Genomic DNA, 12540 nt, shown 5'->3' with positions numbered 1-12540 from the left:
GGAAGAATCCGGGAAAACCCCAGAGAGAACCACTGAACCACGAGAAGCTACTGGCAAGCTTTCTCACATACCCACATTGGCCGAACCCAAGACTCGAACCCATGTAGACAGAGGTGTGATGGCAGTGATCCGTAACTGTGAGCACTTTAGACCACTCTGCCACTCAGGGACTCTCTTTGGTTTGTAATGAGTTTAATCTTTGGATGGTAATGAGTATATTCTTTGGATGGTAATGGGTATTCATTGGATGGTACTCTTTGGATGGTAATAAGTACTTTGGTTGGTAATGATTGTACTGTTTGGATGGTAATGAGTGTACTCTTTGGATTGTAATGAGTGTACTCTTTGGTCGGTAACGAATATACACTAAATAGTAATGAGTGTACACTGAATAGTAATGAGTGCACAGAATAGTAATGAGTGTACACTGAATAATAATAAGTGTACACTGAATAGTAATGAGTGTGCACTGAATAGTCATGAATGTACACTGAATAGTAAAAGGTGTACACTGAATAGTAAAAAGTGTACACAGAATAGTAAAAAGTGTTCACTGAATAATGCTGAATGCATTCAGTGAATGGAATGAGTGTACTAGGTGTATAGTAATGAGTATAGTCTATAAATAGTAATGAGTGTACATGAATAGTGCTGAGTCTAGTCTTTGAATGGTGATGTATTCTGAATAGTAATGACTATAGTCTATAAATAGTAATGAGTGTAGTGCATGATGTTGTTGTTGTTGTTGTGGGGTTTAACGCCATTTTTCAGCACGATGGGCTATACATGGCGGCCAGTATTAATGGTGGAGGAAGAACCCGGAAAACCCCGGAAAGAACCACCGACCCACGAGAAGCTACTGGCAAGCTTTCTCACATGCCCACATTGGCTGAATCTTAGACTCGAACCGCCGCAGACAGAGGTGAGATGGCAGTGATCCGTAACGAAGAGCGCTTTAGACCACTCGGCCACTCGGGGCCCCTCTTAGTGCATGATAATAGCATGTGAATGGTACTGCATGTTTTGGTCTGATCTTCAAGTTTAATTATAACTTTGTAGAGAGTTAATTTACATTGTATTTCTTAACAGTGGCCTATATATGTTTTGATGTAGTACAGGATATTGCATTTTTTTCCATTAAACATTTTAGAAAAGAGCATTAAATTATTATTATACAGTATTACAAGATATGAAACAAAGCATTAAAATGTTATTGTACAATATCACAAGATATGAAACAAAGCATTATAATATTATAATGCAGTATTACAAGATATGAAACAGAACATTAAAATATTATGCAATATTACAAGATATGAAACAAAGCATTAAAATATTATTATTCAGTATTAAAAGTTACACTTTACATATAGTAAGGGTAGTTTAACATTTTTGATATTTTAAGATGTTAACATATCACTTTATTTGATTCTGATTGGTCGAAATAAGCCCATGAAATTGTGCAGTATTCTCAATACTGATTGGCTGTGATGATGGGAAAATTTCATTACCCCACTTGTTTTTACTGTTACTACTAAAACTTTGGTGGCCATTCTTTTTAATTGACTGCCCAGAGGAAATTGTGCAAAAAAAGTTATATCTGTCTTACCCCTACATGTATAGATTATCATGCAGAGAAAAATGTTAAATCCCAAACAAGAACAACAACAACAACAAATAAAACTGAGGGAATTAGTCATTTTAATTGTGAAGTGTGTATGTGTGATTTGAATTTTTTACATAGCTTTAACAATTTTTCAGTCAAATCTCTACGATGTCTGCAGTGTGGCAGTTTATAGTGATGCCTATCACTGGGGCATCATGCCGCAGACATGTAATATGATGTCCCACCCAGTCACATTATCCTGACACCAGGTTGACCAGTACCCTAACCTCTTAATGCTGAGTGCCAAGCAAGGCAGCTGTTAGTACCATTTTTATAAGTCTTTGGTATGACTTGGCCAGGGATCAAACCCACGACCTCCTGCATCCTGGACAGATGCTCTAACCACTTGCTACTGGAGTGATTAAAGGGGTATGGAAAGGGGTGGAGGTATACCTGTAACATGGAATCCACCCTATATAATAAAAGAGTGGTTTAAATGTTAACTTATGAGAGTAAATAAGCTCACCATTGTTTACAGAAGTAGACATAAACCGGCCTCCAAACTGAAAGAACATTGGCCAACCACGGCATGTTTACGCCGTAAAATAGCCCTTATCATGTGATGCAATTCTAAATTTGTCTACTATTCCAAATCTAATAGGGGCCCTGAGTGGCCAAGTGGTCTAAAGCGCTCTCCATTACGGATCACTGCCATCTCACCTCTGTCTGCGTAGGTTCAAGTCTCTGATTCAGCTAATGTGGGTATGTGAGAAAGCTTTCCATAGCTTCTCATGGGTCGGTGGTTCTTTCCGGTGTTTTCATGGGTTCTTCCTCCACTAATAATACTGGCCGCCATGTATAGCCTATCGTGTGCTGAAAAATGGCATTAATCTCTAAAAACAACAATAACAACCAAATCTAATAATACAAATATCCAGCTACAAATATGTTGGTTACCTTAAATATGGAATATTTGTATCCATAATCATGTCATCACATATCCATGACATATCCATGACATATCCATGACATATCCATCACATATCCGTCACATATCCATCACATATCCATCAGTTTGAATGCTTAGAAGTGAAACTGATAGTGACATACTCTTAAACATCAAAATGAACTTGCATATTCATTCTATTAAACATTTATGCTGTTTGAGTCAAATATTCTATTTATGTGGAAGAACAGTTGCTCTTTAGATTATAATTGGCAAAAATTAAACTAATAAATTTTACTAGTTTTAGAACCAAGCAAAAAATTCTAGGAACTTTTTTTACATGCAGCAAATGAAAAGTGCAATGTCTGAGTCAAAATGAATGAAATTATTTTTTCTTCTTTCACTCCTATTTCTCTTCAAATAAAAACTATGTGATAAACGGAATGTCAGAATGGTATTGATTTAATATTTAGGAAACTCGTTGAATAATGTTCAGCTTCTGCTCATGAAGGCACTCAGAAGTTGGACATTATTCAACTCATTTCATAAATTCAGTATTAAATCATTACCCATTTGAGATCCTCTATATACGAAACATAGCATTACAATATTATTATGCAATTTTATGACATCTTGTAAAAAGTACAAAATAATGACAACATTATGTAATTGTACAAAACCATATGGCAACATTCCTACCAATATTTTACTGAATTTGTTAGACATACCGCATGAAGACATGATTTACAGACCAAATCTGTCATAATAAGAGGGTAGAGATATATGGCAAATGAAACTGTCTCATGATGAATGAGATACAGCATGTACTTTATAATATATGTCATAATAAGAGGGTAGAGATGTATGGCAAATGAAACCATCTCATGATGAATGAGATACAGCATGTACTTTATAATATCTGTCATAATAAGAGGGTAGAGATGTATGGCAAATGAAACCATCTCATGATGAATGAGATACAGCATGTACTTTATAATATCTGTCATAATAAGAGGGTAGAGATGTATGGCAAATGAAACCATCTCATGATGAATGAGATACAGCATGTACTTTATAATATCTGTCACCTGTTCAGTAAGCCTAGCGAGTTGATATGGGTAAAGATTGAGTTTCTAATATTTTCAGTTAAACAGAATTGGTTTAATTACCGCAAGCTATGTACATGTTTATAAATTTTGGTAAATATATCAGCTTTAACTATGTACAGTCAGCAGTTCCATTCTTGCTGCTAGCCTTCATTAAAGGGAATATCAGCAGTTTTGATTTGCTGGAAAAATTAAGGAACAAAGTTAACATTAAATTATTTAAAGTTCAGAAGACAGTCAACATGCAATGAATCTTCTTTTCATTTGTTTGCTAAGTTGTTACAAATCACATCTAGTTTGTTTTAATCAATATCTGTACCATCTATCTTATAGATTTTCTATAACAGGAAGCTTTGGATTGATTCTAAAGTCAAGGGTCATGCTCACCAGGGTCAGAATAATAAATCTGATTTGATTCCAGCACCCTGACAAGAAATTTAATAGATTCAGGCCTGATTCAGACATACCATCACATAATTCAACTCCACTTGCAAAACTTTAGACATGTTGGATAACAAGTACCCCATAAAACTCTGACATGTCACTCAAAGGTCCTGGACTTGCTGGTGATTGGGTTCCACAGCAAAGCATTAGGATTTTACAAGCATTGGTACACAGGAAGAAAGACAGTTATTTATGTTTGTTGGTCAGAATCCAAGAGTGCAAATGTCATTGCAGATTTTTTTCACCCCATATCAGGTGGAAAAGTTTTATACAACTTAAATGAGCTTTTAGGTTCACATTTCATGAAGCCGTAAAAGTTCCCCCAGTTGGCATCTATTCAGAGCATTTTAAGTGGGTAAAAAAACAACACTTTAAACACTATTACCAAGAAGTTGGCATCTAAACTATCACGGCTAAAGTTACCTTTCTAAGGAAAGCTTTTATAAAGAGACAGTGCTTTTTACATTAAATTTTTCTCTTAAACTTCAAAAATCAACTTTGTGATTTTGTTTGATGACTAAGACATTCTGTATTTGAAAGCCATCATTTCTTAGTTCATGGTCACATATATCTTTGCCAGTAGTTTGGCTATTGGACTTCAATTGTATGTGTTCAGTGATACGATCGTGACATTGCAGCATGGTAGTTAGTACAAAATTTTAGTGTTTGGCATTACTGAAATGATTTGTAGCTATGTATAAAAGTTTGATTTGAGACTGACTTGTTAAACAAATTGAGTGCTGATAGTTAATCTGCAGATAATCTTTAACCTGTCAGTCGTGGAGTGTTCCCAGGAAGTTGAATATATAAAACATAAGTAAATTCATATTGAGCATGACATGTATTATCAAGGCAGGCATCATTAGACTCCAAGAATTTCAATGGTCATAATGGTTTTAAGATTGGTAGACCCGGTCTCAGACTTTATTAGCATTTTCACTTGAAATCCTTTGTGGTTGAAACAATATGCAGTTGGATTAAAGTGAAATCTTCAGTACATCTGGTATGACAGTAATCGGCTTTGGACATAGTCTGGAGCCAAATATGACACTTGTTGAATTATATATAAACAGGGAGGAAATAATTTTCCTCTGCTGACATTTTGCCAAATATTTCTGTACAATAGATTGGTATTTTAGCACACAGAAATATTGTATCAGGTATCCAATGCATGGAATACTGGTGATGATTTGTGTCTGGAAATGCAGACAATCAATGTCCAGTGAAGGGCAGATTGGGCTTCTTCCAGACTGTTTGGTCATACCATGACAGAAGGCCAGGAGAAAGTTATCAATTCTCTGAGAGAGCAAATAAGAAGACATGTTACTAAACTCTATTTCTGATATTTAGTTTTCTTCTCATTAATCAAAATATTGAGTTTTAGGAGGATTGGAGAAGTTATTTCATTTGTATCAGATGACAGAAATGATTTGGGTTTAAGCCATCATTCACTTGTTTATACAGTGAATGCCAAAATATATGGAAAAATGACTTAAACTCTATGATTTGAAGATAAGGATTTTGCAAAATCAAATTAGGATATGGTCAGCTTTTTTATGTAGGTTTTATTTCATAACAGTACAAATTTGTATTCCTATAGTGCTCAAATTCTCAAACTGTAGCTACAGAAGTTGGAACAAAGAGCAAAGGGAGAGAAAATAAGTATTACTTATAGCATAGACTGATTGATTTAATTAAAAACTGATCAATTGTCTCAAAGTCTGATTCTTAAAATATTCATGAATGAACAAGTTTTCAGTTTAGCTCATACATGTATTGAGATGCTGTATTCTTATTGGGCCAGATTTAATGTAGCAATAATTTGAGATTCATCACAGACCTGGTAATTCAGTGTCTGTACCATCAGGCGAGTCCATTGTTTGATAGACTTGCCAGCACATGTGGGTTAGACAGATGCTCAGATAAATTGTAGTCTCAATTATCCAGAATCAGTGTATCCCAGTTATCCAGAATCAGTTTATTTCAGTTATCCATAATCAGTGTATCTCAGTTATCCAGAATCAGTTTATCTTATTTATCCAGAATCATTTATCTCAGTTATTCAAAATCAGTCTCAGTTATCTAGAATCAATCTGTCTCAGTTATCCAGAATTAGTCTATTTCAGTTATCCAGAATCAGTCTATCTCTCAAAACCAGTCTATCTCAGTTAGCAGAAATCAAAGTTATCAAAAATCAGTCTAACTCAGTTATCCAGAATCAAACTGTCTCATCCAAAGTCAGTTGATCTCATTTATCCTGAATCAGTATATTTCAGTTATCCAGAAACAGCCTGTCTCAGTAATATCCAAAATCTTTCTCTGAGACTATCACTATATACTGTTTGATATTATACTATGAATTAGGAATGTGTGTGAGTGATTTGAATTTTTAACATAGCTTTAACAATGTTTCAGCCATATCGCTACGATGTCTGCAGTGTGGCAGTCTATGGTGATGTCTAGCACTGGGACATCATGACGCAGACATGTAGCATCATGTCCCACCCAGTTACATTATCCTGACACCAGGCCAACCAGTCCTAACACTAACCTCTTAATGCTGAGCACCAAGCGAGGCAGCTGTCAGTACCATTTTTGTAAGTCTTTGGTATGACTTGGCCGAGGATCGAATCCACAACCTTCTGCATCTTAGGTGGACACTAACCACTATGCCACCGGAGTGGTTGAATTAGGAATGAGTTACAACATTTTAAAGTCAACCAAATTGTCTGAAAATGTTTAAAAGTGACAGTTTGCCTTGAAATAGCAAGTTTGACTCTATATAACAGAGGATGAGTACCAATATGAAATAGCAGGACTTAGATTGTATATAAAAGAGGACCAGTCCAATATGAAATGTAAAAGAAAGGAGACAAGTTTCACAATAAATGGGTTCTTAGATTTAAGAATCCACTTCAGATGGTGTTTACTTATAAAAGGGATCCTATTTTGATGGTCCCTGACTAAAAATGTTTCATGAAGGTTTTTGCACAAGATCACTCCTTTACAATATCTTGGTCAGTATGGAATGAACAATATCTTGGTCAGTGAGGAATGAACAATATCGTGGTCGGTAAGGAATAAACAAGTACAGACAAGTTGCAATTATTGGCCTTGCTGAATTAAAAGAATGAAGTAAATTTGGTTCAGAGAGACTGACAGGAATAACCATAAGAAGTAAATAAAAGTGGATGAGATGGTTTGATCCGAATAATGGAGGAAAAAAAACCTCAATTTGAGTAGTACACTAATGCTAGACTTACCATAAAGTAACTTCCTACAGGAAATTGAGTCTTGTGAAAGTGATTGATGATGCCAGATCATGGTGCATAATTATGTAGGACTAACATACATATATATTTGATTTTCATATTTGTAAAATAAAGAAAAAACAACTTGGTAGGATAAATATTGGATGAAGTCTCACACTTCAATATAGTTTCCCCAATTACAAATTGATAATCATGTTGTATAATCATTTGCTATTGTCCATGATAACCATGCTGCATGATCATTTGGCACTGTCCTTGATAACCATTCTGCATGATCATTTGGCACTGTCCATGATAACCATGTTGTATGATCATTTGGCATTGTCCATGATAACCATTCTGCATGATCATTTGGCACTGACCATGATAACCATTCTGCATGATCATTTGCCACTGTCCATGATAACCATTCTGCATGACCATTTGCCACTGTCCATGATAACCATGTTGTATGATCATTTGGCACTGTCCATGACAACCATTCTGTATAATCATTTGGCACTGTCCATGATAACTATGTTGTATGATCATTTGGCACTGTCCATGATAACTATGTTGTATGATCATTTGGCACTGTCCATGATAACCATTCTGCATGACCATTTGGCACTGTCCATGATAGTCATTCAGTATAATCATTTGGCACTGTCCATGATAACCATTCTGCATGATCATTTGGAACTGCCCATGATAACTATGTTGTATGATCATGGCACTGTCCATGATAACCATTCTGCATGATCATTTGGCACTGTCCATGATAACCATGTTGTATGATCATTTGGCACTTCCATGATAACCATTCTGCATGATCATTTGGCATTCCATGATAACCATTCTGCATGATCATTTGGCACTGTACATGATAACCATGTTGTATGCTATTTTGGCACTGATCATGATAACCATGCTGTATGATCATTTTGGCACTGTCCTTGATAAACATGTTAAATGATCATTTGGCAGTGTCCATGATAACCATGTTGTATGATCATTTTGCACTGTCTATGATAACCATGCAGTAAGATCATTTGGTACTGATCATGATAACCATGCTGTATGATCATTTTGGCACTGTCCTTGATAACCATGTTGTATGATTATTTGGCACTGTCCATGATTACCATGCTGTATGATCATTTGACACTGTCCATGCTGGCCTTGTTATGATCATATGACCCTGTCCATGATAACCATTCTGTATGATCATTTGGCACTGTCCATGATAACCATTCTGTATGATCATTTGGCACTGTCCATGATAACCATGTTTTATGATCATTTGGCACTGTCCATGATAACCATGTTTTATGATCATTTGGCACTGTCCATGATAACCATGTTTTATGATCATTTGGCACTATCAATGATGGCCTTGTTATGATCAGATGACCCTGTCCATGATAACCATGCTGTATGATCATATGACCCTGTCCATGATAACCATGCTGTATGATCATTTGACCCTGTCCATGATAACCATGCTGTATGATCATTTGACCCTGTCCATGATAACCATGCTGTATGATCATATGACCCTGTCCATGATAACCATGCTGTATGATCATATGACCTTGTCCATGATTATGTTGTTCAATCAGATGACACTGTTGATAATTATCTTGTCAGATCAAATGACCCAGTCAATAATTATGTTGTATGATCAAATAGACCTGTCCATAATCATGCTGTCAGATCAAATGACCCAGTCAATAATTATGTTGTATGATCAGATGACACTGACACGAGAAACATGTATGATAATATTGTATGATAAGATGACAATGTCCATGAGAAACATGCAAGATAATGTTGTATGATCAGATGACAATGTCCGTGAGAAACATGCAAGATAATGTTGTATGATTAGATGACAGTGTCTGTGAGAAACATTCATAATAATGAATTATGATCAGATAAAACATGCATGATAATGTTGTAAGACCAGACAGCTCTCTCCATTATAAATATGCATGATTATATTGTATAATCAGACAGCACTGTCCATGAATAATGCATGAATATAAGGAAATGAAATAAGAAGACCCCTCAATGCCATTGATGACAAATTCCCAGAAATACAATATGCAGTATAGATTGTGTACACATTGTTATGGAGTTTTATTGTGCTATGGTCTGGATGCATGCTAAAGCAGACATTGGATTTTGTCCTCTCTCAATACACTTTTCACTCATGTCAAAAAAGCATTAAAACTTTCAGCCGACATTGGCGCAATTATTGTTGAGAGGTGCCGTCATTATTGATAAACTTGTTATGTCCAGTACTTGATACATTTGTTATGTCCAGTACTAGATACACTTGTTATGTCCAGTACTAGATACACTTGTTATGTCCAGTACTTGATACATTTGTTATGTCCAGTACTTGATACACTTGTTATGTCCAGTACTTGATACACTTGTTATGTCCAGTACTTGATACATTTGTTATGTCCAGTACTTGATACACTTGTTATGTCCTGTACTTGATACACTTGTTATGTCCAGTACTTGGTGCACTTGCTATGTCCAGTACTTGATACACTTGTTATGTCCAGTACTTGATACACTTGTTATGTCCAGTACTTGATACACTTGTTATGTCCAGTACTTGATACACTTGTTATGTCCAGTACTTGATACACTTGTTATGTCCAGTACTTGATACATTTGTTATGTCCAGTACTTGATTCACTTGTTATGTCCAGTACTTGATACACTTGTTATGTCCAGTACTAGATACACTTGTTATGTCCAGTACTTGATACACTTGTTATGTCCAGTACTTGATACACTTGCTATGTCCAGTACTTGATACACTTGTTATGTCCAGTACTTGATACACTTGTTATGTCCAGTACTTGATACACTTGCTATGTCCAGTACTTGATACACTTGTTATGTCCAGTACTTGATACATTTGTTATGTCCAGTACTTGATACACTTGTTATGTCCAATACTTGATACACTTGTTATGTCCAGTACTTGATACATTTGTTATGTCCAGTACTTGATACACTTGTTATGTCCAGTACTTGATACACTTGTTATGTCCAGTACTTGATACACTTGCTATGTCCAGTACTTGATACACTTGTTATGTCCAGTACTTGATACACTTGCTATGTCCAGTGCTTGATACATTTGTTATGTCCAGTACTTGATACACTTGTTATGTCCAATACTTGATACACTTGTTATGTCCAGTACTTGATACATTTGTTATGTCCAGTACTTGATACACTTGTTATGTCCAGTACTTGATACACTTGCTATGTCCAGTACTTGATACACTTGTTATGTCCAGTACTTGATACACTTGCTATGTCCAGTACTTGATACACTTGTTATGTCCAGTACTTGATACATTTGTTATGTCCAGTACTTGATACACTTGTTATGTCCAATACTTGATACACTTGTTATGTCCAGTACTTGATACATTTGTTATGTCCAGTACTTGATACACTTGTTATGTCCAGTACTTGATACACTTGTTATGTCCAGTACTTGATACACTTGCTATGTCCAGTACTTGATACACTTGTTATGTCCAGTACTTGATACACTTGCTATGTCCAGTGCTTGATACATTTGTTATGTCCAGTACTTGATACACTTGTTATGTCCAATACTTGATACACTTGTTATGTCCAGTACTTGATACATTTGTTATGTCCAGTACTTGATACACTTGTTATGTCCAGCACTTTATACACTTGTTATGTCCAGTACTTGATACACTTGCTATGTCCAGTACTTGATACACTTGTTATGTCCAGTACTTGATACACTTGCTATGTCCAGTACTTGATACACTTGCTATGTCCAGTACTTGATACACTTGTTATGTCCAGTACTTGATACACTTGTTATGTCCAGTACTTGATACACTTGTTATGTCCAGTACTTGATATACTTGTTATATCCAGTTGGCCAAAATGCCAGTTTTTGCTGGGAAGTCCAGTTAGAATTAAGTGATAACCTCTAAGCTGTTACTTTACAAGGTTTGTCCAAAGATCAGTTCTTCACAGAAACAACAGAACTTGCACAAAAAGCCCCTTTTTCTGAACTAATGCATTATCAGACTCAACTAAATATGTATACACAATAATTGCTATGAATTTTAGAGACATTTAAATTTGTATGAATGGAACTATATTTTCTTTTTAAATAAAAAGAAAAAAATTTAATAATCAATATGTAAATACTAAAATTGAATCAGCTACACATCCAGAACAGAAAACTAGTTTCTGATACATCAGTAAATAAAATTAAATAAAATAATATATATTCGTGTTTATTTATTATTGGTCATTATAAATAACATCCTGTTGTAATTGTTTTATACTAAAATTTGTTCATATGCATTGGCCATATTATTGTAACACACACACACACACACACACACACACACACACATATATAATGACCATAAGTAAAGAGATGGTCATCATGAGAGATATTTTCAAGTCAGTGCCACCTTTGGAGAAGATTGGACTTAAAGTGTCAAGACTGCCTGGTGATCAGAACAGTTTTATCCTTAGTGATACAAATTTCCGCGTCTTAAAAAAAGTAAATCAAGTTTAGCTACCATATCTGTTTGCTTATAAGTTGTATCCAACTGTAATCAACATAGACCATGGTCTGCTGTCAGATAAAGTTGTTTTGTTCTACTGATTACTCCTAACAAACTGTTCATCCAAATCGGTTGGCACACGCAACAGTAGATCTGGGTCTGTTCAGTTTGCAGTCAGGCTTGACTTATAAGTGAGTGTAGATGGAACCGATAATCCCCATGTTGTGATGGACCTGATAGAAAATTGTGTTAATTGATGGAATGTACTGCACTGTGCTTAACAATGAGACATAATTTATTTCATCTTTTCTCATTACCATATATACTTGCATAAGCTGAGTCCAACTGCAAACTGCTCAGACCCAGATCTGTCATTGCAGTTTGTTCGGACTAATCTGTGACACAGATAACATTCACATTGATTTGCTAGCATGATATATGCCAGCAGATTAGGGTCTGTGTTGTTGCAGTTGGAATTAACTTTTTAACAGTTTATTTGATATCTTCTTTTTCCAAAGAAATAATTAAAAAAATTACTAATGGGTAAAATATGATCCAGGGACAAAATGTAAAAAAGACTCGTCAG

At 35.3% G+C, this 12540-nt stretch overlaps 1 protein-coding gene across 1 annotated transcript in view; it reads left to right on the top strand.

Annotated features, from left to right (window-relative positions):
* Nucleotides 1-12540, top strand: part of LOC149784948 (ephrin-4-like) — a 415889-nt gene that overhangs the window by 175617 nt on the left and 227732 nt on the right. The window lies entirely within an intron of this gene.

Source organism: Sinohyriopsis cumingii, chromosome 13, assembly GCF_028554795.1.
Source record: "Sinohyriopsis cumingii isolate HCF-2022 chromosome 13, ASM2855479v2, whole genome shotgun sequence".
NCBI classification, from domain to species: domain Eukaryota; kingdom Metazoa; phylum Mollusca; class Bivalvia; order Unionida; family Unionidae; genus Sinohyriopsis; species Sinohyriopsis cumingii.
This window is presented reverse-complemented; position numbering and strand designations above follow the sequence as displayed.